Below are 26544 nucleotides of genomic sequence, written 5' to 3'. Positions count from 1 at the left end.
CTTTTTTTGTGCTATAATCCTCAAGAAAATTGTGAGCATAGTTTTGAACAGAGAGTGAGGGAGAAGAGCAGACACAAGCAAGGGATGGCACGAACACCCTAATTTGACCATAGCAGTACAAATTAAAATGTCCCAGGTTTGACTTTACATTCCTAAGCATGCATTATGGCCAAGCAGAAAGGCCTGGGACTGCCTTGGGAAGGAGCTCTGACTGACATCTAACCACAGGTACCTTCTGGAGTCCCATCTGAAGGTACTTCCACCATGTCTGGTGACCAGTCACAGCAGAAACTGCTTCTGGCACTCACACCACTCGTGAGTATTGTTCTGCCCACTCATATCACTGTGTCAAAGGAGAGTCACTACAGCAAATCCAGCCAAATCCAACAATCACACACTGACCAGAGACTTCTTTGTAAAATATTTCTAATGTCATTTTGCTATTTATTGTAAGCATTATAGTTACTGGTATACACAGCAATTACATATATTTGATCTGATTTCTATTAGACTACTGTTCTGCAGATAAATGCGTACAGCCAGTGAGAACATAGAAAGAGCCACGTTAAACAGAACAGGCTCTTAAGGTTCCAAAGCAACTCAACTTCTACCCTCAGCTTAGGCAGAACCCTGTGGAGTCTTTGGTAATGCCTAATGCAAACGCTCTGGGAAATGCTCTGAACCAACAGATGACAAAATACTTAAAAAACAGTAACTGCTGAAAAGTTGCCTAAAATAAAGAAGGTTTGGGAGGAGGTGAGACCCTTCCTGGTTTTAATGAAAAAAACCTTTAGTCCTGACTACTGTATTTAAATAAAATCTATTTGCTTTTTGCACAGTTCGAATAGATGCTTTTTAATTATTGCTAATTGTTTAAGATATTGTTGTATCCCCCTGAAGATTTAAACTGAATAAATTTAATTCCTTTAAAATATCCTTCAGCTACAGGCAATAAAGTAAGAAGCCCCATAGGTATGGCAGTAAAAATAACCATAAAGGCATAAGCATTTAAATGAGGAGAGCATGGAATACTTCCCACTAGACTGGAAAAAAAAAAAAGTGAGAGAGAGTAAAGAGACAGAAAAGAAAAGAAAGAAAGAGGGAGAGAAAAAAAAAGCTATGTGTTTTGGAGACACAAGAACCAAACCATGAAACACACAGTTGAAACATTTAGGATGACTATGAAAAAGGTCTATGTTCACTTGTTAAGGAATGCGCTAAGGCAGACTAAAGCATATGAATGGCCCTTTCACAGGTCACAGATTCTATTCAGTTCTTGGACATTGTTATTATCCGACAGAAATAGATGGGCCTAATTAATATTCTGGACATACCTGAGAGAACATTCTTAAGGAAATCATCCTCTGGTGGTTTGGGTTTGTTGTGTTTTGGGGGTTTTGTTTTCTGTTGGGTTTTCTTGGGCGCTATATGCTTTTTGGTTTTGTTTTTAACAAACAGGAAATGTTACAAGTAGCATCTGGTTAAAAAACTATGAGCATAATTTTGGTGTTAAAAGTTTAATAAAGAGTATACTTCTGAATATACTTGTTTATGCAAAGACTTGGTATTTTATTTTTATTTTAGTAAACAATTTTGCCATGTAGATTAGAGCTGAACTGCACAGTCATTTTGCAAGCAATTATATTCTTGGCACTTTTCTGAACGTAATATAACAATTACCACAGCAACTGCATTTTATCAGAGCACTCCAAGCATGCAGCAGGTTAATATAAGTGTTCAGCAACTTCAGATAATATTTCTAAGATGCTAATGTTTAGCCAGTTTCAAATGAGCAAACAGCTTCTGATATGAACTGAGCTCTGGTCTTTTAAGATAATGTGGTTATATAGGCCCTGATCTCATATGAAGTGGGACTACTGTCCCCCCCACAAAATACTGTTAAACTTGATGGGAGCCTGTGCAAACAAATACAAATGCAGGGCCAGTTTCATGGCAAGAAAGACAGACTGCTTGGAAAGTTAACTTTCCAAATAATACAGTGTGCTGCAGAACTGGGTTGGGATCTCCGTGCTCCCACTGCCTGATGTGGGACAAGCTGCCCCCTTGTACAGCGTCCCCATTTACATCATAATCTTTGTGAGCATCTGCTATTCACTGAATGTCTTCCTGATACTAACCACTGCCCTAAAATGATTTTTTTATTAGTCCAATCTACACTGAATTTTAAAGATATGTGGTTTGATTTCAGCAGTTTGACTCCTGCTGAACAATCCCCAAAAGAATAACCTCATTTTTGTGTCTCCGTTCCTCTCACTGCTGACCCTTGTGAGAGTTTTGCTGTTGACTTCACAGAAAGGAAAAGTAGGCCCCAAAAATGTATAATCTTCTAAAGTCATCACTGTATTGAAGCGGTGTCCTGAATTCAAAATACAGTGACTTCTTGTTCTCATCTTACATGTCTGGATGGCATACAAATATAGATAAAAGTAGATGACTAATTATCACATCTATTCTCAAGGCATGCATGGAGGGAGGCAATAAAGAGGAGGGGAAGTTTGTGGGTTACTCCCACACATAAATCCTCTATGTGTCAATGGGTGAATAGACACTACTTTAGCCTATTGTGCAAAGCTGTTTTATAACAACAATAAGCTGAAACAGAGAAGAAACTATATTAGAAAGGCAAATATCAAAATACATCACTACTAAAATGCCTGCAGGTAATCAAGTAATTCAGTTCTGTAGTACACCCAGAAACAGGAGTCAAACCCTAATATAGGATATGTGGAAAAAAAATCCCATTGAAATAAATAGATCTATTCATTTCAGAGACACTGAAAAAGAGACGAACTTTCTTTGTCTTGCCACTTTAGAGCCCCTTGACAGCATTTTCCTTTTTTATTGTCTTTTAGATATAGATGCCCCTCTGCTTAAGTATCACCAAAGCTACTAGTAACAAATACCTAAATATATAACAGATGCATAAGTGCATCTTGGGATAAATACATTATGGACAATTAACTGTCATCATACCCCTCAATTACATTTTCACCCGCTCCTGTAGTGTACACCTGTGGCTTGTTAGTACTGCAATAAGTGTCGGAAAGCAACTCTAAGGTTCAAAGGTAGCACCACTAAAATCTGTTTTCCTCTTTTTTCTTAAATGTGTGTTACATAAATGTGAAAGCAGAGAAACAAACACAAGAAAAAAGAACAGTACCTTTTCTTTTACTGGCTGACACTGTTGATCTAGTGAAAATTCTTCCCTTTCCTGTTACATCACATAGGAAAGATAATTTGCATGGAATATTGGGCCTGATTCTGAATTCAGAATAACATAGAAATCTAGCAATCCCTGTAGTAATCTCTGATGTAGAAATTAATCCAGAGAAACAGCAATCACAACTCCCTGCACATTTTGCAACATTATTTTAAAGGCCACTGTCTCATCTGTGAGGGGATAATATAAGGACCGCAAAAACAATTTGAGACTATTTTGTAATGCACATAGTTTTTAGTAAAAAGTAAAAGAACTTGTTAGAAGCACGACTAAAACTGATACATAGCTAGGCTACATTATAATTAAGTCTGCAAGTTTGCAAAATGGATATTTGTATAAGTTAAAGTAGCTATTGAATAGCCTTACTATAACCACATTTAGATCCATAATAGTTCCTGGAAAGATTACTTGTCATTAAATATGTAAGTGGCATAATTCAGTAAGCTTTGTATATGGCATTGATAGAGTTCCTGTAAAGAAAAATATTGAACAAAAATATACTGTACAAATGGTCTTATAATTGTAGCTGAAGGCAAACCCAACATAGAAATACCTCTTCCAGTTCATATCACCATGTAATTAACACATTTCTGTGGCTGCTATGTTTGCTTATGTATTATTCTTATATGGTCAACATTAGAAATTTTTATTCTGATTCTGTACTTTTCCAACCATATTTACTATCTCCCTCTGTTAACTTCTCTGGACTACTGCACTACTTGTTTAGGGAGGGAACTTGGAAAACCAGAGGCTTTCCTGAGCTTCAGGATGAACACAATGGGGTGATCTTTGAAAAGGTGACCTTGGCTGCTCCACTGATCTCCATGCATTGTTTGGCTCACTAGCAAGAAATCTCCCCCAAAATCTCACATGCTGGAGTCCAGGTGGCCCACTGCAGGATCAGGCTGGCTGAAGCAGCAGCTGGGACAGGCTGGGATACCTGTCCTGGTGTTGCAGACTCTACCTCACACCCACTGCTGCATCCCTTCTGGATGATGCATCCAGCAAGTCCCAGCCATGGTCCCCTGAGCAAAGCTACTCCCACAGAATTACCCCATGGACCAGGAGAAAGAAATATCATAATTCTTTTTGGTTCAAAACCTTCTGTGTAGACAGGACATAACTGGTAATACCTCTGGTGCTGATCCAAGACAAAACAGGCTGTTAGGACTTGCCAGCTGCATTGTCACTGCTTTTCATCTGTCCTTGGTACTGATAAGATAAATCAGCTGAGAAAAGCTAACCTTGCCCCCTCTGACTCAGGTACAGTTGTTTACCTACTCACCAAAAAAATTCAGCAGAGGTTCTTAATACTTTTTTTTCCTTTTTCCTTTTGGCACTAGAAAGCCTTTTTTTCAAGTCTTCACAGTTTTATCTCAGATCATTTGTATATGTAAAAGTCAATATATTTTTCTGTATAATGAACAGTGGTGCCAGATGACACTTCTACAGCTTTTTGCCAGCTCCCTTTAATCGTGTTGGTTTTTTTTTTTTTTTGCTTGTCTTTTAAAAATTCTGTGAACCTGAGCTGAAGGACATGACACCCAGGCATTCACAGATAACATTCAAGAGCTGCATTTTGTTCTACGTCCCCTGTGACTTACCTGAGAGACACTGAGAGACTGAGAGGCTGGAAGTTGGCCTGCAGAATTAATGAAGAATATTGCAAGTGCTTATTTATAGGCAAGAATCAAATATGCCTGGTTTGACCAACAGTGACTCAGGGATTATCAAACAGCAGCATTTTAACATGTTCAAGCAGCCCTGTGAAGAACTGGGTTAGCTCACTAAATGATAACAGCAACTGGCCAGTCAGTTTAAGCTGTGATGAGTTATATCATCTTACTTTGCTAAATCCATGGTCTCAAAAGAGTTTAATCACTGTTGCATGACACAAAGCCAAATAAAAATTTCATTGCTTAGCAATGACTGTCAGCTAACTTGCCTTTTTGCAGCTACATCTGAAAAAAATACCATTAAGTGGGTCCTAGAAAGAGCAAAAGAAGAGACATGAACTCAAATATTTGATAACTGTGGGCATTAGCTACTGGGAAAATATTTACGAAAACAGGAGAGGAAATACTTGCTAAATTGAGATAAACCTTTCTGATACATGCTGTGTGCAGATCCTCTGATGTTTGGGTGCTTCATTGCACGTCTGAAAAATCTAGAGACAACCAAACAGCACAAAAATGCATCACAAAGAATAATACTGCATGATCCAGGAACTGGACAGGATGACCTAATAGGACACTCATTTCTAGAAATTTTTTTCCTTGGAAGTATTACTACTTTTGCTTAAAAGCTGGCACCATTGAAAACAATAATAAAAAATCTTTCTGTCTTTCCTGTGTCATGTTTGGGTTTTTTTTATAATTAGGAACTTCATCAAAAAGCATCCTTAGGATTTTAAATTCTTAATTGACGATAGGAAACACCCTAATGTCTATTGTCTAAGCATTTTCATTGACAAAGCAGGGCAAAATTGGTATCAGTAGCATTTATATTTTTCTATAAATGGCCTGAGCAAAATCTCATAGCAAATCCACAATGTAGTTGGAACTCATCTGTTCTTTGCACTTCCTACTTTGCAGATGAGATGGTCTCAAAAGACTGGGTAGGCTGAAGACTGGTTGGACAACTCTATAAGTGAAGTCTCAAGACTCTTGTCATTCTAGCTGTCTAAATTACTTAAACAGGACTCAGAGGGATTTAAAGGGGAGAAACGACATGACAAACAATTATATTCTAACACACTATTTATAACAATGCCCTTTCAGATTATTGTTCCACTCAGACTGACACATTACTGTAATCCCAGGGATGAATCAAGGGACTTAGAGTTAGATCGTGCACAGCTTGTAGGCATAAAAAAAATACGGATAAAGAACTGACATTCAGGAAATATAGAGCGACTCAAGGATAAATTCTGCTGGGATGAGCTTAATTTATCAATGTCAATAACAACGGTGAACACATCGCAAGAATACATGCATATTAATTGAAAATAACTCAGATTAAATCACTGCAGTTTGACATTTTGAGATAGGCACTTTATCTTTCCAAGAAAGAGAGCACTATAAAATCTTTAATCTGAAAACACATCTTAATTGCGTGTTATCACCTCCTAATTGCTTCTATATTATATTAAACATTTTGCTAATTACTAGCCTGATCATGGTGTAAATAGCTTGAGGCTAGAGCTCATAACCAGCTGAAGACAACTGGGCACAATGAGGGCCACAAAGAAGTTTATCACTTCGGTGTATTATCACGGACTTCCATCATTATCAGTGTCTATCACTCTTTATCTCTGCTTCCCCTGTGAGATAAAGAAGAGAGACAATAATGTAGATCAGAGGTTGGGTTGCATTTCAGTTAATCCATCTATTTCTAGCTCTAGATTTCTAATATTCCCCGGGGACAAAAGTTGTCTGCCTACTGCTGTCACTAATCTACTGCTGGAAGACTGAGGCCAGAATGTTATTTGCTCTACCGCAAGGCTGGGTAATGGAGGTGCTCCCGGACAGCTGGAAGTGGGCGCTGCATCTGAAACCAAAGGACATGGATGAAATACGTTGCTGTGAGCTACCCACTTAGCTTCAGACACGGGGTAATACACAGATGATACACAGGGAGACTCCGCAGCTTGTGAATTCATCAGGAAGGAAAACTATTTATGTATGGGCAATGAAAATACTCCTACAAAACCTCCAAGTGACCCAGCAATGCAGGCATTCACTGGGGCAGTAACTCATCATTTAGGTACAGCACTTGTTAAAACAATTACTGTTATCTGTAATGAGCTGACCAAAACACAATTGTTAGGAGTTTTTTTGAAAGATAAAAACCTGTTCAAAATCACATTCAAGAATTAAGAGGCTTTTTGGGTTCCAAACTGCAGTTAAAACACATCTTTGTAAAAAATTACTTGCACTTCCCAAAGAAACCAACCTTAAATAGGAATAAATCATCACACTGGTAAACAGCTTCTCTCACTGTCCCCTTGGCAGAACATAATTCTAGCCAGTGCAAAGAGGATGTGACGATGTGCAGCCTATGAATTTTGCTCTCTGTTTTTAAAATTAGATTTTGACTACATCTACTTTGTCAGGGCCTGCTGTAAGATGTCAGAGGCCTAAGTTCATCTCTGTTAATAAAAGCTTTTACTCTTTTGTCTGTCTTTGCACTGTGGCTACAACAAAGACTTTACGGCTCAAGCTTCATTTACTAGATGGATAAACCTCACAGCTTTTACTGAGTAGAAAGTTTACAAGTCAGGCAGGAAGAAAGCAGACTGTGAATGAATATGAAATATGGATGAATTGAGGCCTGAGTTATGAGGTGCAAAAGCAAAGCATTCTCAGCTCCAAACTGTTTTTGTACTGGAAGACCATATTTAATGAAATTGTAAATAATTAGTTAATCAGAAAGTAATGCTCAAATCTGAAGAATCCACCCTCCCCACAGAACGAGATACTTCACTGATGGGATAAGTGACTCTTTCTCCATTAACACAAGAGATACTGTCCCTGCTTCACCCTTTGCCTTCCAGATTCCCCCACTCACACCTGCTGGACTCAGCTCTGGGGTTTTTTTCCCTCCCCAAGGACTATATCACTTTCTCTTTACCTAGATTCCTATTTTCCAGGAGCAACATAAGTTAGAGAAGTGGATAGTGTCCCTGTCCCTGGCTAAGGGGTTGGAACAAGATGATCTTTAAGATTCTTTCTAAACTAAACTATTTTATGATTCTATGAAATAGGAAGTGCTAACACCAGCCCTTTTCACTACCTGTGTTCCCCTCGTACTTGCTGCTACAGGTGCTGCCCACCTCCCAGGGTCTGCCCCTCTTCCCCCCTGTGCCTCCTGCATCTCCTTGACCATCCCATCTCTGCACCACTCTCCTGTGGCAGCACGATGGATCACTTCAGTGACTTGAGCTTCAGCATGACATTGACAGGGATCCAGGGCTCTGAAAGACTTTATGTCAAAGCTTGAGAAACTGGGCTCCTTGTTAAAAAAAAGAGCAATGAAATATAGCACAGCTATCCTGAAGGAAGCAATGATGCACAGCTGTTTTATTGCCTGGTACAGGTAAGACATTTTAGGGAATATATTCTGTCTTTTAATGAGCCCACAGCAGAAGGCCCTGGATTTCTCTCAGCTGCCAGGATCCTCTCACTCTTTCAGGTTCCCATTATCTTTCTCTATTTCCATCTTTCTTTGTTTCTAGACTGTGTCTATTCAAAGTGCCTCAGCCTTTCTCTTCAGCTCCTAAGCAGTTTTTACAGGTGTCTGTGTTCTCCCCAAGAATTCCTTAATTTGCCATCTCCACTTCCTCTTACGGCTAAGGGAAAGCCATGCTGGATTCTTGTCTTCCTTTGCATCCCCAGTGAGGAGAGGGAGACATTTCCCAGTAAAATAAATATTCTGCCATGACAGGTTGGTGCAAGGCTGGGCCCACTGTGTGGGGGTAAGTGGTTCAAGAGTACCTTATACGTACACACAGGCATGCACACAGCTCAAAGGAAAGGCTGTACCACACAACACACAACTCTTCCAAGGGCTCATTTCTGCAGTTGTATTTTAAGCCCATGCTACAGATGAATTTTATGATATTTGCTTGTTTGTGTTTTCTCCTCTGTGTTAGCGTATATTATCTCCACAGACACTAATTCTTGATATAAATGATGCTAAGCAGTAAAGTATGGTCCATTAACTTGATTTTTAAAAGTATCTAAAATTTACGCAGTGATTTAAATAATAATATAAATTATATTAAGTATGTGCAGCAGCAGAGGGTACGGCCTCCTAAACAGAATGAATTTCTCCTTGGAGAGCACTGATTAGTTCATTTTTCCTAATGAATCTTTCGTTATAGTCAGAAGTTCCTTTTTTTCCCCCTCACTGTCTCACTTATGAAGCATGCATATGTATATATGTATGTTCCATTTATATATTTGATAGCTAGATTAAGTAATATCCTACTTCACCTCTAGAAAGGGCACAGCACTTCTCAAGGAGGCAGCTGCATTTCTTAGGTGGGGGAAACTGAGGCGAGGGCATCTCACCCACAGGTCTTTGACCTGTTTAATCTATGGGCCAGCTGCTTCAAAGCATGAAAGTCATGGCTAAAATCCACTCTGCAGAAAAGTGGATGAATACTGCTGCTTCTCTCAGCGAAATTTATTGTTGAGGCCAATTAGAAAGCGTCACCTGTTAAGACTGATGGAGTTATTACTTCTCCTGCCCTGTCAAAAAAGTGCAGCAGATGGTTTTGCACTGCCTCCTCCAGTGTCTAGCAATGCCCCCCTGCTTCGGCTCTCCCCTCACTCTGCATATTCACACTGCTCTTCCCCAGGGCAGGGTGAAGGAGAAAGAAGTCCCCCCATTCCCTCAGAAGTGCTTTACGTGCTCCTAGAAGACAGGCTGCCATCTGGCCTAATGAGCTTTGAAACAAACTGCTTTTAAGACAACTTTCCTTTACCTGCGGCGACATTCCTTTGGTAGTTGTTTACCGGCACCCTGATCATTTAAGCTACATGCTGTAGTTTAAGATGCATCACAGTTGTTGGTTTTTTCCCCTAGAAATATCAGTGTAGGTAGTGCTTTCCAATAAGTGGACATTAATTCATGCTGAATTACAGTGGGATTCCCAAGAAACTACATATGAATACTGAAAGAAATCATTATGATTAATGATATAATTTATATGTGCATGTTGATGAAAGAATCATAATCTAGGCTAAATTAGTAGAGATTTATGTACTAATAATTTTGTTGCGCTCTAAGGTCCAGATGAAAACCAACTAAGTGATATTGTATTGACAGCAGTTCATATTAGCATATCTTAAAGGGATAGTAGAACAGTACCAGATAAACAGTTTCTAATGCCTATTAACTCCATTTCACTTCACCTCCCTACTCAATCTATATTTTTGGCATTGGTAGGAATAAGGTTTCATCCCTTTCATCTTCACCTAAGCACCATAGAGTCAATGTGGATGAGATGACTGAAAATATTTTAAAAGAAATAACAGACTTTTAAGAGAGAAAAGTAAATGAACTGACCTGATCCATCCATGTGCTCCTGAATGTGTGAAGACCATATGGCTACACTGAAGGAAGAGGAATGCCATGCCTTCCAGGACAGCTGGTGCAGCTCTCCCCAGAGCCCCTGGCGCCCCAGGTCAGTAGCACCCCACACACGCCCGGTCACCCCAAGTGCTGCAGACTTGGCACCTCCCCATGCACAGTACAACCTTCATTGTCCTAAATGCAGCCTTTATTGCTCACCGCACGTAACGCAGCCGTGGCACTGGGGAGAACAGAGGCCAGGGAATGAATTCGTATTTGGTTTCCACACAGCAAAACACCAGGAGAAGCATCTTATTGGCAATATTTTTTCAAGTGCTTATTGCATAAGCTGGAGCACAAGTGAAGCTCAGGGTAGAGTGGGCCTTTTCAAAACTCTGCATGGCAGAGGCCATGCACCAATGTCACAGAGTCACCTTGTGGAGTTTGAAATGCCAGCTGATAGTAAACATGGAAAGTAAAGTGCATTACTTAACAATCTAAAGACATGGTTGGGAATTGTTGTACATTAATCACTAAAGCAAATGTTTATAAAATGCATCCCTGAATAATTACTAACTGATCTTGACTCTGAAATTCTCATGGAAAATAGGAACTGAAACGTGGGTGAAATTGTCTATTCCAATTTATTTTTAAAAACAAGGATAAATTGCTGACCTAGCAAAATTAGCAATATTTTTTTCTAGGGTGCTCTTAGTACTTAATAATACTTTTCAAATTTTTTTTTAGAGAACTGGTTTAATCTAGTCAAAAACAGTCGTATGTTTTTGCAATAAGCTACTTTATCAATCTATAGCAACTCAGATAGAACTACTCTCCAAGCAGTTTAGAGCCTAAACTGTTTGCAATGTCCAAAAGGAAAGCATCCCCGGAGCTATGTGTCCACAACTGTAGTGATGTGATCTGACACCAGCACTACTACTGTACCATAGTAATTTAAACAAGATCCAGAATGTTTCCTCCTGTATCTTCCCTTTTAAGTTAGGTACTTTAACTTTTTGCTGCTGGGGACATATTTTTTGTAGTACAAAACTGAATACCAGGGACAATGTTTAAATTTTATAAAAACTTGGATATATGTCGTTACAAAGCCTGTTGGAGCAATTAATTCTCTTCTACAGGGAAGCAATGTCAATTTACAAAGAAGAAACTATTAACAGCAATATTTCTAATGAAAACCAGACTCTGTCTATGCATTTTACCTAGCTAGTATTTATGGAACCTGTAGCCACCACCAGACACTATGCAGAATACCTAACTAATTTTCAAAATCCTCAAGCCTTAGTTCAAGGAAAAGACCTCTTGATCTTACAAAAGGCATTATTGCTGGAGATTAAACTGCTTGATGCTCTGTATTGTTCTAGCTGTAGTCAAGAGGGAATATTAATTGAGATGTTCCATGGATTACAGTGTGTATTCCACAGTGGTTCACATGTTTCCTGGTGGTCTTTCCAACAGGCATAGCACAAATGAAGGGAATAAGACAGATCATTTTGAACCTTAGTTGTTAAGCCATTGTTCTGTTGTGCACAAAAGGTAATGCTTGGTTGATTTGCTTTATTTCTGAGCTGTTCTGATTTTTTCCCTGTGCACCTAATCTCTGCCACTTCCTCTGTGAGTCATCAGCAGCTGGACCCAGTGAAACCACAGGAACTAGCTCCTGGTAAAGAGCTCTAATGGTGCTATTACTCAAGTTCAATTCTCTTTAAGCCTAGTAAAGAAGCATCATGAGTCATATGGTACAGACAAGAGTTCTTTTGCATTTGCTTCTTTAGGAAAATCAAAACCCATGCCTTGCTTTTTCAGAGTGATTACAATGGGTTTCTCTTATACCTATGTCACTCTGCCTGTCCTTCGCAGCAAGGATGAAGTGTCATTTTCCTTTCAAGTCCTCATTATTTTTTCTTATACTTACCAGTTGCACTGCCTATAATTTAAAAGCAAGTTCTTAAAAATAAAACAAAACAAAAATTCCCCACCATTTAGCTCTGTCCTTTCTGCTCATTCTCACTGCACAGAAGTGCTGTGTGGTTCACACCTCCAATTCAGCTGATTTGATTAGTTGTTGCTGCCATACACCTGCTGCTGTCACTGCAGTAGTCTGTATTTGTGGCATACAATCCTGCTGTCTGACAGAACAGGTGGATATTGTATGGGAGATTGAAAAGAATGGATGAATGGTAATTGTTCTGCATCCCTGCTTACATGAACTCAGCAAAAGTTGGGTATATAAAATGAGCCTCATGATTTACCTTCAGTAAATAGAGTGGTCAGGTATCTCATTTTAAACTAAAGCCAAATTTTTAACTGTAGAAGAGAATAACCTCCTCAGATAAACTTTACAGTGAGATGAATGGAAATTTTTTATAACCTCTGTTCATTTCTGATAGGCATTTCTATACAAGACAATTTGAAGACTTCAGAGAGCTCTGGGGGATCTCTTTGACTCTTGACAGGAGTTCCTTTCCTCTCCTTCAATTAAAACAAGTCATTCTTAACATTTAAAAATGGTCCTTATTAAAAGAATGTCTCAGTTATTATCCTCTCAGACTAGCGTTTTGCCTTCTGATGAAGCCTTGCATGCTGGTTGAAGGAGGTTTACTTGAATTGTTATGCAATGCTGCTCAGGGATGGCTGGTCTGTGACAGTCTGTAACACTGGGCAGCAGGAAAAGAAATGGAGTTTATTGTTCTGCTTCTTGAACCGACTGCACTATATGGCAGACAACAAAGATCCTCTTGCAAAGTGAACAGGCACCTCTGAGCATACAGGTCTTTGAATTATCCTTTAAACATGCAATGGGGAAGACCCTAAAATCCCACATGCTTCCCAAGTCAAAAGTATTTCAGTGAAAAACCAAGAGACAGTACAAGTAGCATTTAATGGGTAGGAAGAAATGGAGAAACCAAATACAGAAAATATGAAACCTCCCAAAGAGAGGTAAAATGAAACTGTAGTCTCTAAATCAGATTGTTTATTAGCACGGTTGCATTTTAATGGATTAAGAGCTTCTATACAGCACTCCCGAGGTGCAATCCACATACCACAAGTGATATGCAAGAGTCTGCCCCCTGACATGTGAGCCCGTGCAGAGCTGCAGGCTGAGGCTGCTGTCACCACAGCTCTGGTGGCAGCATTTGGCAAGAAAAAGTTTGAAAATCATAGTCCTGGGGAATAAAAAGTTTTCCCTTTCATTCTAGATAATTTTTAGGCAAACAGCGTGCCTCATCTAAAGCACAAACATTATTCCTCCAGTTTGAACAAAACCAAATGTTTCGGTGTTTTCATACAATAAATGTCATCTAAATACCAGTCTGGCAGCAGTGCCAAGATTTAAAATTGATTACTTCTGCCTATTTCTCCAGCTAGCTATTACATTTGTAGCAGATTGTAAATCATGGTTCTGTAGAAGAAAAATCCAACAAATATTTGAAGACAATATTGTGTACATTTTTAATGTGCACTTTTTTCAAATATGCACATCTGAACGGCTGTGTGATGGAAGAATGCATTTTTCTAAAGGCAGGAAAAACATATAACAAGACAAAATTTTAGGCAGACTGTGAGTCAACATTTTGAAAGTTTCCACAAAGTTTTATGGCATCTATTTCAAATTAATATTTCTTTAAACTTCTTTCATGTGCTATCTTTAGAATGATTAACTTGATACTTTACATCAGGTTTTACGTTTTATCTATACAGCCCACATCAGTGTTTTGGAATCATGCTACTGATGATTTTTCAGCTCTCAGGTACATAAGAGGATAGGATGGAACCAAAGAGCTTTCAATTTTCATCCAGTTCTAGCAGATGTATTTGATTTATAGTAGAAGCTGGTTTCATGTTCTTAAAAATGTTGTAAACAATTTGCAGCTGCTTGATTTTTTGATGCCATCATAAATATTCATGATCATTTTCCAAGATCTATAAAGATAAGGTGACCTTAGACAAAAAAAATCAGACTTGGGTGGTACAGCGTGTTAAGTCATTGCTTTTTCACCTTTCTAAGAATTAGAGACAGCTGCAAACCCTGTACTCTACATCACATGCATGGCTTCTGGAAAATGTTTTTCAATGTATTTTAAGCAGAACTGATGAAAAGCCACTGCGCTAAAGCTATGCTAGCAGAGTCTGATAACTGAGTTTGGCATAAATATAGTGACCTGGCAAGAAGTCACTGGGTGTGTAATCAGTAACTCTGAATGTGACTTTTAATCACCTTAGTAAACATTTTTCAGCATCTCAGAGCACAGTTCTCTGGCCATAAGAATGGAAGGGAAAGGGAAGGGAAAGGACTGCTGGAAAATGGTTGGAAGCATGAAAAAAAATAAGCAAAACTGGAAAGCTAACTATTCTGTTTACAAATCTAATAATTGTTCAGCAAATAAAAATGACACTAAAGTGTAGAAAAATTATATTGTGTGATAATTTATTGCATAATAGGATACTGTATTATCATAACTGTGTGTAACTAACATTTTGCTCACCACTCAGCAAAGTTCTCTTTGTTTTACCCCTTGAGATTTTCTCCTTTAGCATTTTCACACACTATCTAAAACAGGTATTTTTCTGTTTCAGGTGAAATTTTTACATTTTTTAAGTCTAATAGTAGAGTGTATATAGGGAGAGTAACTGCATCAGTGCCACAAGCCAGTCAGATAAACCAGGGATGGGAAGGTAGGGGGTCCTGACTAAAATGAGATATAAGAAACAACTTGAGAAGGTGAAATAATTCCACTCAGGAAGATGTAGGACTTTGAGGGGCTTGATCTTCAGTGGATAAATTGCTTAAAGTGGTGCTGAATTACACCAGCTTGCCTTAAACACTTGGGTCATCCGATATGTAATTTAAGCACGGCCTACGTAACTCAGATTTCTAATGATACAGCTCAGCAAGTAATGACGAAAAATGGCACATTGGCGACAAAACCCCAAGATTTGTCCCAAAAGTCATAGCACACATTTTCTACTAACACACTGCATCCATAACACACCTTTTTCCTGGGGTATTCACATGGTTTAAATAAATTACAGGTAATATTTTCATAAATGCACACATGATTTATAAACCCATGCCCCATTTTTTAAGTTGAAGGAAAATGTTTAAAGTGATTTCAAAGGGATTGAGGTGATGAAACACTATAAAAAGAATCCTACTAGGCTCCTCTTACATTCAGTATCTGACCATAAATGCTTAGATGTCCCTTTGAAGGTCAGTGAGATCTAATGTACTAAGCATCCAAGATGCTTTCAGAACTGTGAATTAGAACCCTAAATAACATAAGTAATTTTGAAAATGAGATCTAGCAAAATCCTGGGGATATGTTTGGTTTAGTAAGGGTATCTGAAAGACTCACCTGGAAATCCTAACAGCTTTAGAAACCCTTGAAAAAATCCCATATTCTTCATGTGTCAACATCCGAAGTAAACTGAGTACAGTCCTATAAACAGAAAGAACAAGTTACCTAGGTTTTAATATTTTTTCCCAAATTACCATGCAGTCTGAAAGAAAAGGTAAGAAAAATCCAAATAATTTCAGAACAATTCCCACATACTCAGAGATGTCAATGTCATATGGCTGGCTCAGAACTGAGCAGCACAGTGAAAACTGCACCACACCACCACAACCAATCCACAAACCTCATCACTACCGCTTTCAAGTTTCAGAAAACTTGTATTGAGAGTAATGCCAAAACTTTCACTCCAAAAAAGAGAAGGATAATCTACTAAGAAGAATTAAAATAAGATTATATTTTGATGCATTTCTATATTTTTTTCTGAGATGAAGTATTTTAAGAGAAGACAATTGTTGGGGTGGCTCAGCTCACTCATGAGCCGAGATCGTTAAATGCCACTCAAGTCAGGGCCATCCACTGGGTGGATTTCCCTGCCCAGGACAGTGGGTCGGAGGGCGGATCATGGACGGCTCAGAGGTCTAAGCTGCATCCCCCTGGGCTGTTCTTGGGTCCAAGTTACCTCCCCCTGTTCGAGAAAGTTCTCCTTTTCTCAGTTGTTCCTTGGTTCCCTGTTGTGACTCCCACCTCCCTGTCTCCCTTATTGGTTCCTGTTTAATTGTATCCTCCCCCTTGGTTGTACCCCACTGGTTGTTTCTCTTTTCCCCACCTTGTTCCGCCCCCCCTATAAAAGGGGGTGCACAAGCCTTCTCGGGGCTCTTCTGGTCCCTGGACCCTCTGGCCGTAAACCTGTTGGAACCCACACCAGAGGCCCCTCTCTGTTCCTTTACCTCCGGGCTGACGCAAGCCCAGACATCGGCTGCCTGTCGTGCCTCCTCTGAGGAGTAAGCAACATGCACATCCAGCTTGCTCCCCGCTTTGCCACTGAAGGTGTTCCTTAGGATGTCATGGAAGTGACGCTGCGTTCCCTCTGACTGAGGGTGCACCAGAGGTCGACTTATTGAGCCAGACAATGACATATGTGTTATACATCCAACTGATTAATCATCTTTATAAAATACAATACTGCAATATGAAAAGTCTAAACTTCCTTTTTCTCTGTGTGATTTTAATACAAATTTTGCTATTCCTGTAAGGCCTGAAGAACTGCCGCAATAAATTAAGGAAAAATATTTTTCAAGTAAATTTTTTGACTGTGGATATGGGAATTTTTCATGATCGTGAATGCTGTCTAGACAACAGAATGATCTAAAGAAAGTATTCATTATTGGTAGAAAATCAAAGGAGCATCTTTTCTTGATTTTCCATGCAAATATTAGTCAGGTCATCCTTATCCATCTGAGGATGCTCTGGATGCATGGATATATTATTTGTTAATGCTTTACCAGGCAGCGCGAGGCACTTGGGTAGATACGTGGTCACTATGAAACCATGCCTGAGTACCTTCATGATTAAGCATGATTACCCTTAAGCACCTAAACCATACTTCTACGAAAACTGCTTCTGGAGTACAGAGAGTGATTTCTTTTTAAAATTAAAAAAAAAAAAAAATTCAAGCCTGTTTCTCAGCAAGTCGCATCCTTGCTACATTTCACAGACATGACGTCATTAGGAAATGGTGCTGCTCTTGGTTACATTGGCATGTCATGTTATAGCACATTAGAAAACATGATTTGCTGACATAACCATGCATGACCCTTAACCAAATGACGAATTAAGCCCTGGCAGTTAAGAAAGAGGCACATTTAGATCTCAGTACACATATTCTGCATATATCATAATCTGCACAAAGTGTAAAAGATTGGAAAAAAACCCACAAAGGAAATAGTGCAATTCTGAAGTTAAATCATGCTTTATTCAGCGTTCATCCAAATTCACATCGCTGTCTGTCCTTAACATGTACATGCATAATAGTGGGCACAGTCCCTAATTGATGATGTATGCAAACCAAACCTCAAAACCCCATAAATTATTATCTTTAGATACTAGAAGAAAACAGAATCACTTTTTATTACCTCCGTAGCTGTTACAGTTGATCTTTATATTTCATTCTTTCTCAACTTTTGGTGTGTGCTAACATCTGGGACTCATCATGCTGTCTGGCATTTCAGCAAAGATGATGTCACTGGTGCCAAATACTTTGACAACCATGGCTACTGCATAAATCTGAAGATCTGAAAAACCAGACAAATTATGTTTATGATTAGATACAAAATGAGTTGTTTGTACCGTGAGTTTAAGTACGCTAAACACAGACTTGCCTCCCAGAAGGTAGACATTGATTGAAAACTGTAAAAGCAAGCAATTCTTTTTTCCTCTCTCTTTGAGAGTCTGGAGGAGCTTTTGATCTTCCAGTGTCTGTTACAACCTTGGGGAAGGTTAAGTTAACCCTTTGAACAAACATTCCTACCAGCGTCCAATTCACACAAAGTAACTTAATCACCAGCTAAATTGAATTCAAACTGCTCTAGAGAACATGAACTGACATAACTCAGCTCTGATGACAAAGAAATGAAAAGGGTTGACTTTGCTGCTGAGATGCACTGAGGGACTCAAACCCTTGATTCCAACTTTGGAGACACCAGGCACTGTGATTTCATTGCACGCAGATGTTGGTGCAGAGATGGCCAAGGTGCAAGTTTGTGCTGTGGTGCAGAGACCCATGATTGAGACCTTCTCTTGCAGTGCTGCTTGGAGGGCAGTGTAGGGCAGAGGACAGCTCTGGGAAAGTCTGTCCTTTCCCACCCTGCTGAAGGAGTAGAGGTGACAACTGCAGAAAGTGCTTCAAGTGCCGTCCTTTCTCCCTCCTTTGGAAGATGAATTTCTTTCTCATGCTTTTCTTCCTGTGCACCCATCTGAAACCTAGCAGACCTTTTCAAGAATTGTTTTGTTGAAGATATAATTCAAAAGGGAATTATTCAATTCAGTATTGACCACTCCTACCAAGAATCTATAAAAGCAGCCTGACTTTACCAGTCTGACAGGGCTGGGATGCAGGAGACTTCAAGGACGCAGGTTTATGAAGCAGAATTGCACCATAAGCTCTGCATTCCTCTGCTGCCAGTGTGTGCCTACTGTTACAGGAGTTGTGATCAGTGGCTTCTCCAAAAAGAGTGTAAACATAAGAGGATGATTAAAGGAGGCACAGAAGCACCAGTTCTTGTTATCAGGCCTAAACCTGGCACTGCAGCAGTTCCAAGGGGTGATAATTGCATGGGGAATTTCTGTGACATAGACACTAATTCACATTACAGCAAGCTTAATCATGTAACCTCCAAACAACTGCAAGCAATATGGGATGTACCTAGTGAGGTATGTTTATTACCTAAACGGACAGATAATGGTCTTAGCTGAGACTTATCAATCTCTAAATAGTACATAAGATATTCAACAGAAAGGTGTATTTCAGCTACCATACAAAAGGAAAGATGAGACTCTAGATTATGTATAAAATGGCAAATAACCAAATAAATCACAACACAGTGAAGATGTCAGATAAGGATTTGAGTCTTTTAATCACACTGCTAATAGAATTCAAATAAAATTAAGTCACCCATCATTTATTATGCCAGACAGAGTGCAAGTTCAAATATTAAGCTGAAGTATTATTAACTCAGCTTTCAGCTGGCTCCAGAAGCTTTCATCTGCACTTGATATTGGTGAATACTTTCACACCAGCAACTATTACTTTCAGCCCTCGGGTATAACATCTTGCACACAGAAGTAGCAGGAACACATTGATATTTTTTCCCACACACAGGAATATTAGCCTTGATACAAGTACAATATCTCTTTATGCTTAACTGTGCCAGTATTTCCTTTTTGCTTTCTGCCACATGCCTTTGTGTAAAATCTCTGTGATAAAACCAAAAGGACAAGGAGCTTTATAAAAAAGCATAATCCTACTGGACATGCCATCAATTAACTGAAACATGGAGATGGATATTTTCTGAAAGCTCCTTACAGGGTCTAGACAAACACAGTGAGATAACAATGGAAAATTGTTTGGCTTACTAATTGTAACCAAATGTATGCCATTCTATCAAAACATTCTCAGGAGGATGTCAGAGACTTTTTAAAGTAAACATCTTGTGTCATCCTTTTACTGAAGTGGAACAAGGGACTCCAATAAAAATCCTACATATCAAGGACCCTCAAAGAAGTTTATATATATATTACTGATCTTTGAAAATGCAGCTTGAGAGGTACATTAATAATTTCACCCAGCTGGGCAATAAACATTCCTGCCAAAAGAATTATGTAAAATTACATAAACCCTTTTTAAAGAGAATAAAGTTTCAAGAAGATATAAAGTATAGGCTTACTTCACTTTTTTTTTTTACATCTGTGTTTTACAGAAAACATTTTAGCATGTAAAATCTTTGTCCTTGTAAAATACTCCAAAGAGAAGCCAAAATTCAAACCTGTAAGTAATGCAGAATTTTAAAATGTTAGAAAAGTTTAGCAGCAAGAAATAAACAAACCTCAACCAAATAAAAAAGCTTTTCACAGCTGAAGCAATAGATAAAATAGCAATGAACAGCTAAAGGAAAACACTTTCATCAAGGCATACTTTAACCTTTAAATACAATACTTATCCAAGGAGAACTACCATATAGTTAAACCATTTGATCATTCTTAAAATGTGGATTACAGTGCTGGACTCTTATGCTGAAAAATTAAGACCAATTAAAATCTCACATTTTTCAAAAGAACCCAAACATTGTAGCAATGCATCCAATCCTGGAACTTACATTAACAAAACACTCAAGCACATTCTTATCCACGCTTCACAGGAGGACATGGTGCTTAATCAAGCAAGCAAAAATTAAGAAATTCAAGGGTAAATAGAAGTATTTTGATAGATAATAAATAAATGAGTTTTTCAAGTTTGACCAAGATGATTAAAGATAGTTAATTTCACTCAGATAAATAGCAAATTTTGCATTCATTTCAGTCACAGAGAAAAAACGTGTCTAGAAAAGCATGTGCTGCCGTGGGGTCTTAGCAAGTGCTAAACATAGAGCTACAGGGAATTTCAGCCTTGTACAATGCTGCAATAATTCTTGGCTGGGATTTCTGAGAATTCCCAGTACAAATACAACTTAAAAAAAGACTGCTCCTTTACAACTTCATTTTCAGAATCAGCAAGGAGCTCCCTCAAACAGATTTTTAATGGAAATTCTTTTAATGAAGTTACAAAATATTTTCCGTCTAACGTGCTTTAGAGAAACTGTCTTTTATGGGAAACTCACACAGAAGTTTAAAGATCCTGAAATAAATTATGAGAGATTGTTAGTTACCAAGTAATCTCCCATAATTCTCTATCAGCTCTGACATCAGAGAGCCAAGCCTGCAGGAAATGTTCCTAAAGCTACTGGGAAAAATGAGCTATAAGAGGCTGACACTGCAACTGGCTGGATTACCAGTCTCAGGAAAGCAAGGATGCCATAATATTTGTTCTCCTCTTCATTTTTGTTCCTCCTTCTAGGCAGTGAAGAGACTGTAAACTGACAAGTAGAGAAGTGTGAAAAAAAAATAGGGAACTTTCTTCTGGTCCTTTTATCTCAGTAATCTAACTATCTGCAAAATAGAGAAGAAAAATCAAAGCATAACATTTTAGCATAAGAACAACTGGATGAGAGCAAAGGTCTCTCGGGCAGTCCTACTTCTATCAGCAGCCAGTGGCAAAGGCGTGAGGAAGAGGTAAGGATCCAGGCTTATATGTTGAGATTCCTGTGCTTGGCTGTACTTTTCCAACCACCAGTTGCTAAAGCATTGTAATGCAGTTCAATTCATAAAAATTTTAGTTGTGATTTTTTAAAAAAAGTTTTATTATTTTGTTAATATCACTTCTTTGAATCCAGATGTCTAGTGAGTTATTGGTCTTGAGGAAGCATAGACAGATGCAATTTCCATAGAAAACTTAGTCAAATGTACAATGGGCAGCTCAAAACATGTCACTAAAGCATAGAGATGAGAAATTAAACCATATTTAGGGTCATGACATTGTTAGAAAAAAGATAATAAACAGCATTTTTTTATCATTTCTTTATAATGTCATAAAAGAAAATTGGTAACAAATACAAGTCAGCCCTACAGTTTTTTGAGCTTCCCTGGAGCTATGGTATCAGTGATACAACCTAAAGAATGGAACAATATGAAATGGATAGCTGAAATATCAGAGGGAAGAGAAGCTGGTTGTTTTTTTTTCAATTGCTGCTAGCAGTATCCAGTAATAAATTTAATAGCTGACTGCCTTTGGTTCCTCACAGACATTTTCTCAGTATCTGCTCTTCCCTATTACTTCTTAGAGGCCTGGTGTTTCCTTTTACATTTTCCATCTGCCTCAGAGCTCCACAAGACCCATTGGTTCAGATGGACTATGCAAACACTGATCTAAATTCCAGTCTAAGTGATTTTAAAAACTGGCGCTTCTGTGTGCATTTCAGGTTTTTAACCAACAGCAAAACTCAAGAGAAAATATCATCAGAACACATAAAATTATTGAAGTTTCTGAAACAAAACAAACTGGCTGTCCAATATTGTGAAATGACAGGTTATGTCTGCTATATTTAAAGAATGAATTTGAAGCACTTTTCCACTCTTTTTAATGGATTTTTATTTCTGACATGACAAACCTGTTTATAAACATAAAATCCATGTACAGTTTTGTAGAAAATCAAAGTCCTTTGCTACAATATATATAACCAGATAGATTCACTTGAATTGTCTGTGGAAAACAAGTATTTATGGGCACACAGATGCCTAGATGTGTATGCACACTTGTACATTTCTATTTCCTACTAGCTCCTAACTTTAGCCTGTCACAGTGGAATCACTGCAACAGTTCTGCTATCAGACAGGGCTTGATTACCAAGCAAGGGCAGAATTTAGAGCCCCTTGATTTTAAATTCCTACAGTCTGAGCACATGTCAACTTTAGCTTAAAAAAGAAGAGTTACTGGTTACCAGAACATTGTTGTGTCTGATACCTAAACTTAGCAAGACACAGAGAAGGTATATTAAAAAAAAATTATTTCAGTTAGAAAGGAGGTCCTAACAATGAACAACATGTAGATTTGTATAAAATATATATCTACTCTATAGGTTTAAAAGTAATCCAGAATGCGTAAACAAAAAAACCCCACGTATATATACACAGATAGTGAAACACAACCATGCTACAATTAAGACTCACAGCTACTGAGAACGAAAACCAATTTGATAAACTTTCAAGAGAGAGTTAAGATCACTTTCTACAAAATCTGAAATAAATACTTTTTGCAATGTTGTTCTGGATTGCTCCATGACAAAGAGAATTCATGGCCAAAATATTATTGAAAGCAGAAAGCAATATTATCCAAGTGGCATGAGAAGGAGTTTCAGAATGATCTTTTACCATAACTTGTTACACAAAACTGCTCAAGTCACTGTTTGGAATTTCAAGCCTTTGGTACTATACTCGAGCTGCTCTTTGGACAAGTTAAAACTTCACTACCTAAAAAAAAGAACTACCACATGATAAAATTAAGTATTTTGGCAAGGGGAACTGATAAGTTAAGAAGAAACTGTGTTTTCATGACAAACCTATAGAAATGTAACTGGCAGTCAGAAAACCTATTTTATTTTAGGTGTCATTCTTCCATGCTTCCATATGACCATCCCAACCATTTTAGAATTTCTCAGGTAGATAGCAAGCAACATGAAATTATTAATTAAGACAAATTATGACAATCTTCTTCCTAAATTCATGCAAATTTAACTCCTTACTACAGATATTATTCCACTACTTTCATTGCAATTGATTGGGGTTAGTTATCAGACAGTGTGAGTGACAATGGCAGAATAAGGCCCCATGCACCTGACAGGAGAGAGAGATTTTTAATAGTTGCCATAAACATAGTTTAGTCCTCTCTACCAAATTTGGCAGCAACTTTTCAGTGTATTTAATTGAGATATTTTACATGAATGAGATACAGAATTTTCTGGCTCAGAGTCTGCAATCTCCTCCACTGGATTTTGGAAGGAACGGACACAATAATTGATGGAAGTTTTACAGTTGCAGTTTATGCCCTTAAAACACCCTGCTGTAATGATACAATCTAGGGGTTCATTTTGAGTTTTATCTGGATGACAATATATATTCTAACTTCAGCAGTTCAGGCTATGCTTTCAAAATTTAAAGCTCAGGATTCAGACATTACCATTTTCTGTCTTTTCTCTTCTCTCTTCCTCCTCCACTTCATCCCCTATGTTTTGTTTTTCTTCTCAAAAGAGATTTTTTTTTTTGTTATTTTTCCTTTATGTGCAGCCCTTCATTCATCCTGAAGTTCAGAATAAAGTCCTCTCTTCACATTGAAATTAAAATACAATTGAATAAATTAAGTAAAATGAAAAGGCCCTAACAATATTTTCAGACATTTCTTTCTTTGTTAAGGAGAAAAGACATTGATGAGAATTCTACCCAGAAACTGCACTCTGCTGTTGCCATCAACTCTGTCCTCTCTCTGATTTATCAGGCTGTGTGTGTGAGCAGCTACTATGGCAGCTACTTTTGCTGCCTGTTGTATTTTGGATGAGGTGAAATATTTCAGCTACACTGTATGGCCAGATTGGAGTCAGCTGCCAAGACACGAAGGAGTGGCACAGCTCAGGAGTACCTTTCTCTAGGAATTTCATGGGGCACCCAGTGCAATTCTAAGTGGACACCCTCTCTTAACAAATCAGTGGCATGTTACATATGGGATATTCTGGATCTATTTTGCAGAGACTTCAGAAATGGCAAAGAGAAATGGTTTCAGCAGGAGATAATAGGCTTTATGACTTTTCCCAAATTATTCCCTTTTTAGTAGCCATCATCTTGTTGGGTGACATCTGGAATGATTAGAAGACGATATTTTAGAGTGACAACTGGGCTGTCATTCACACTGTCAGTCAGCAAACACCCAGGTTGCCCAGGGTTACAAAGCTGGTTTATGCCTTTGTCCTGTAGTATTTACTGCTGCTGATTCTTTACCTTGATTCCAGCTGAAGCGGGTCTGACAGGCAGCGACAGAGGCAGGCAGAGCGCTCATGTTGAGGGTGGGAGTCCCGTGGTGCCTTTGTGTGCGAGGGTTTTAGAGCTTTGGTGGCAGCCCATCAGGCAGGAGACAACCCCAGAGTATTAGGGTGGGTCCAGAAAGTTCATCTGCTTTCAAAAAATAGAAGGGCAATATTTATCTCTGCCCTAGGAACACATCTAATTATTTTAGCCCTGTGTACCTGAATGGAAGCTTTTGTACACAACACAGCTGTCTGCAGAATTATTATCCTAGAACAGACCTCTAAACGAAACAGCCCAAAGCAGCCTTGTGCTCCAAGGATGAGCAGCACCTGTGCATTCCTCAGAAGGCAGAGAGCATCCACACCAAATTGGCATAAAGAATAAATGTGCCCCACAGCAACAACTTCACATTGCTCAGCCATTCCCTGATACACAGTCCAAATGTCATTTCACTCACTCACTGTCAGCACACATCTCTGATCGAGACAAAGACTTGAGACTTTAAATGTTTCAGTCTGGGAACCCAGCTTTGGGTACCAAAATCCTGGTTTTCAAGGAGAAAAATCACCTTCAGTTGTCAGAAAACTCAAAGCAGTGTTGTGAGCCTGTACCAGCTCTGATACTCAAGACCTAGGACAGACTAATTGGGAACTCAAGAACCACAGCACCAAAGACAGCCTGCCTGCAGCGTCCCCTCATTTCCCTCTGCCTCAATGCATTCTTTTAACACAAAACTAACATTTCTTACAGACATAATGAGCAAATGGACTACTCACAAAACCTGATAATTTTAAACTAATAAACTCGTTGACAAATTGAGATAAGGAATGACTAATATCCACGTTGTTATCAGTGAGCAGGTAAGTAGCTCACTATTATTGTGGTTTCAGACATGTAATCATAAAAGCCATCCTATTGCAGTGTTTCACAGACCAGTTTAAGACTCACAACGTATCTGTGACATTTGCCTTCTGCAAACAGGCTTGCAGCCTTGTCGTCAGAAAACATGGGATAAAAGACTGCTCAAAGCAAATTTGCTTAAAAAATCAATAAAAATGCCTTAAAACACTGGGACAAGTTGCATAGCCTGAAGGCAAGGAACTCCTTCAGTAATGTTTCTAGGTAATGCTTCTGAAGCATGCCAAAAAGTAATAAAATTTCGTAAACAAGTTGGAGAAAAAGATGACTATTTTTGTGTGTTGGGTGCATTTGGGACCATAACACCTCTACTCAGGGCTGTATTCTGCCTCCTGTGTACCTCATTCCTGGTGCTCTACCAGAAGAGGCTCGCCAATTGCAGCAACAGAGAAGCTGAAACTAGAATTAAAGAAGCATGTAGAGATGTGTGGACACAGTGCTAAAACAAAAGGAGAAAAAAGCTGTTTGGAGCATATTTAGGTAGCATTGCCCCGGAGCTCAAGCCAACAACTTTCTATAGAGCACCAGGAAAGCAAATAAATCACTATAATTTATTTATACTAACTTTTTAAATAGTTCACTCTGATTCTTTTTGAGTACCATCTCACAAACCTGGTTGTTAAGTATAAATTAAAAGTATTCAAGAGGTAATATTTGCAAAGCACTTTTGCATCTACAGATGAATGCTGCTGTATAATATGAACATTGACATATTTGACAAGGCAACAGAGTTAAGTGTGATACAGAGTCAGACTAAAGATTTTTTTTTCTTGTCTGAAAAGCCCTTGTTTTGTTACTAATATTAGAGCTGCAGAGGCCTATTTGACA

General features: G+C 38.5%; 1 long non-coding RNA gene across 1 annotated transcript; it reads right to left on the bottom strand.

Moving 5' to 3' along the window:
- Positions 1–15695: 15695 nt before the first annotated feature.
- On the bottom strand, positions 15696–24938 carry LOC120410445. Its single transcript, XR_005602577.1, has 3 exons — positions 24772–24938; positions 17769–17927; positions 15696–15780 (listed from the first exon to the last, which is right to left on the bottom strand). It is a non-coding gene; the product is annotated as an uncharacterized LOC120410445 (long non-coding RNA).
- Positions 24939–26544: the final 1606 nt, after the last annotated feature.

This window comes from Corvus cornix, chromosome 9 (assembly GCF_000738735.6).
Source record: "Corvus cornix cornix isolate S_Up_H32 chromosome 9, ASM73873v5, whole genome shotgun sequence".
Taxonomy (NCBI): domain Eukaryota; kingdom Metazoa; phylum Chordata; class Aves; order Passeriformes; family Corvidae; genus Corvus; species Corvus cornix.
This window is presented reverse-complemented; position numbering and strand designations above follow the sequence as displayed.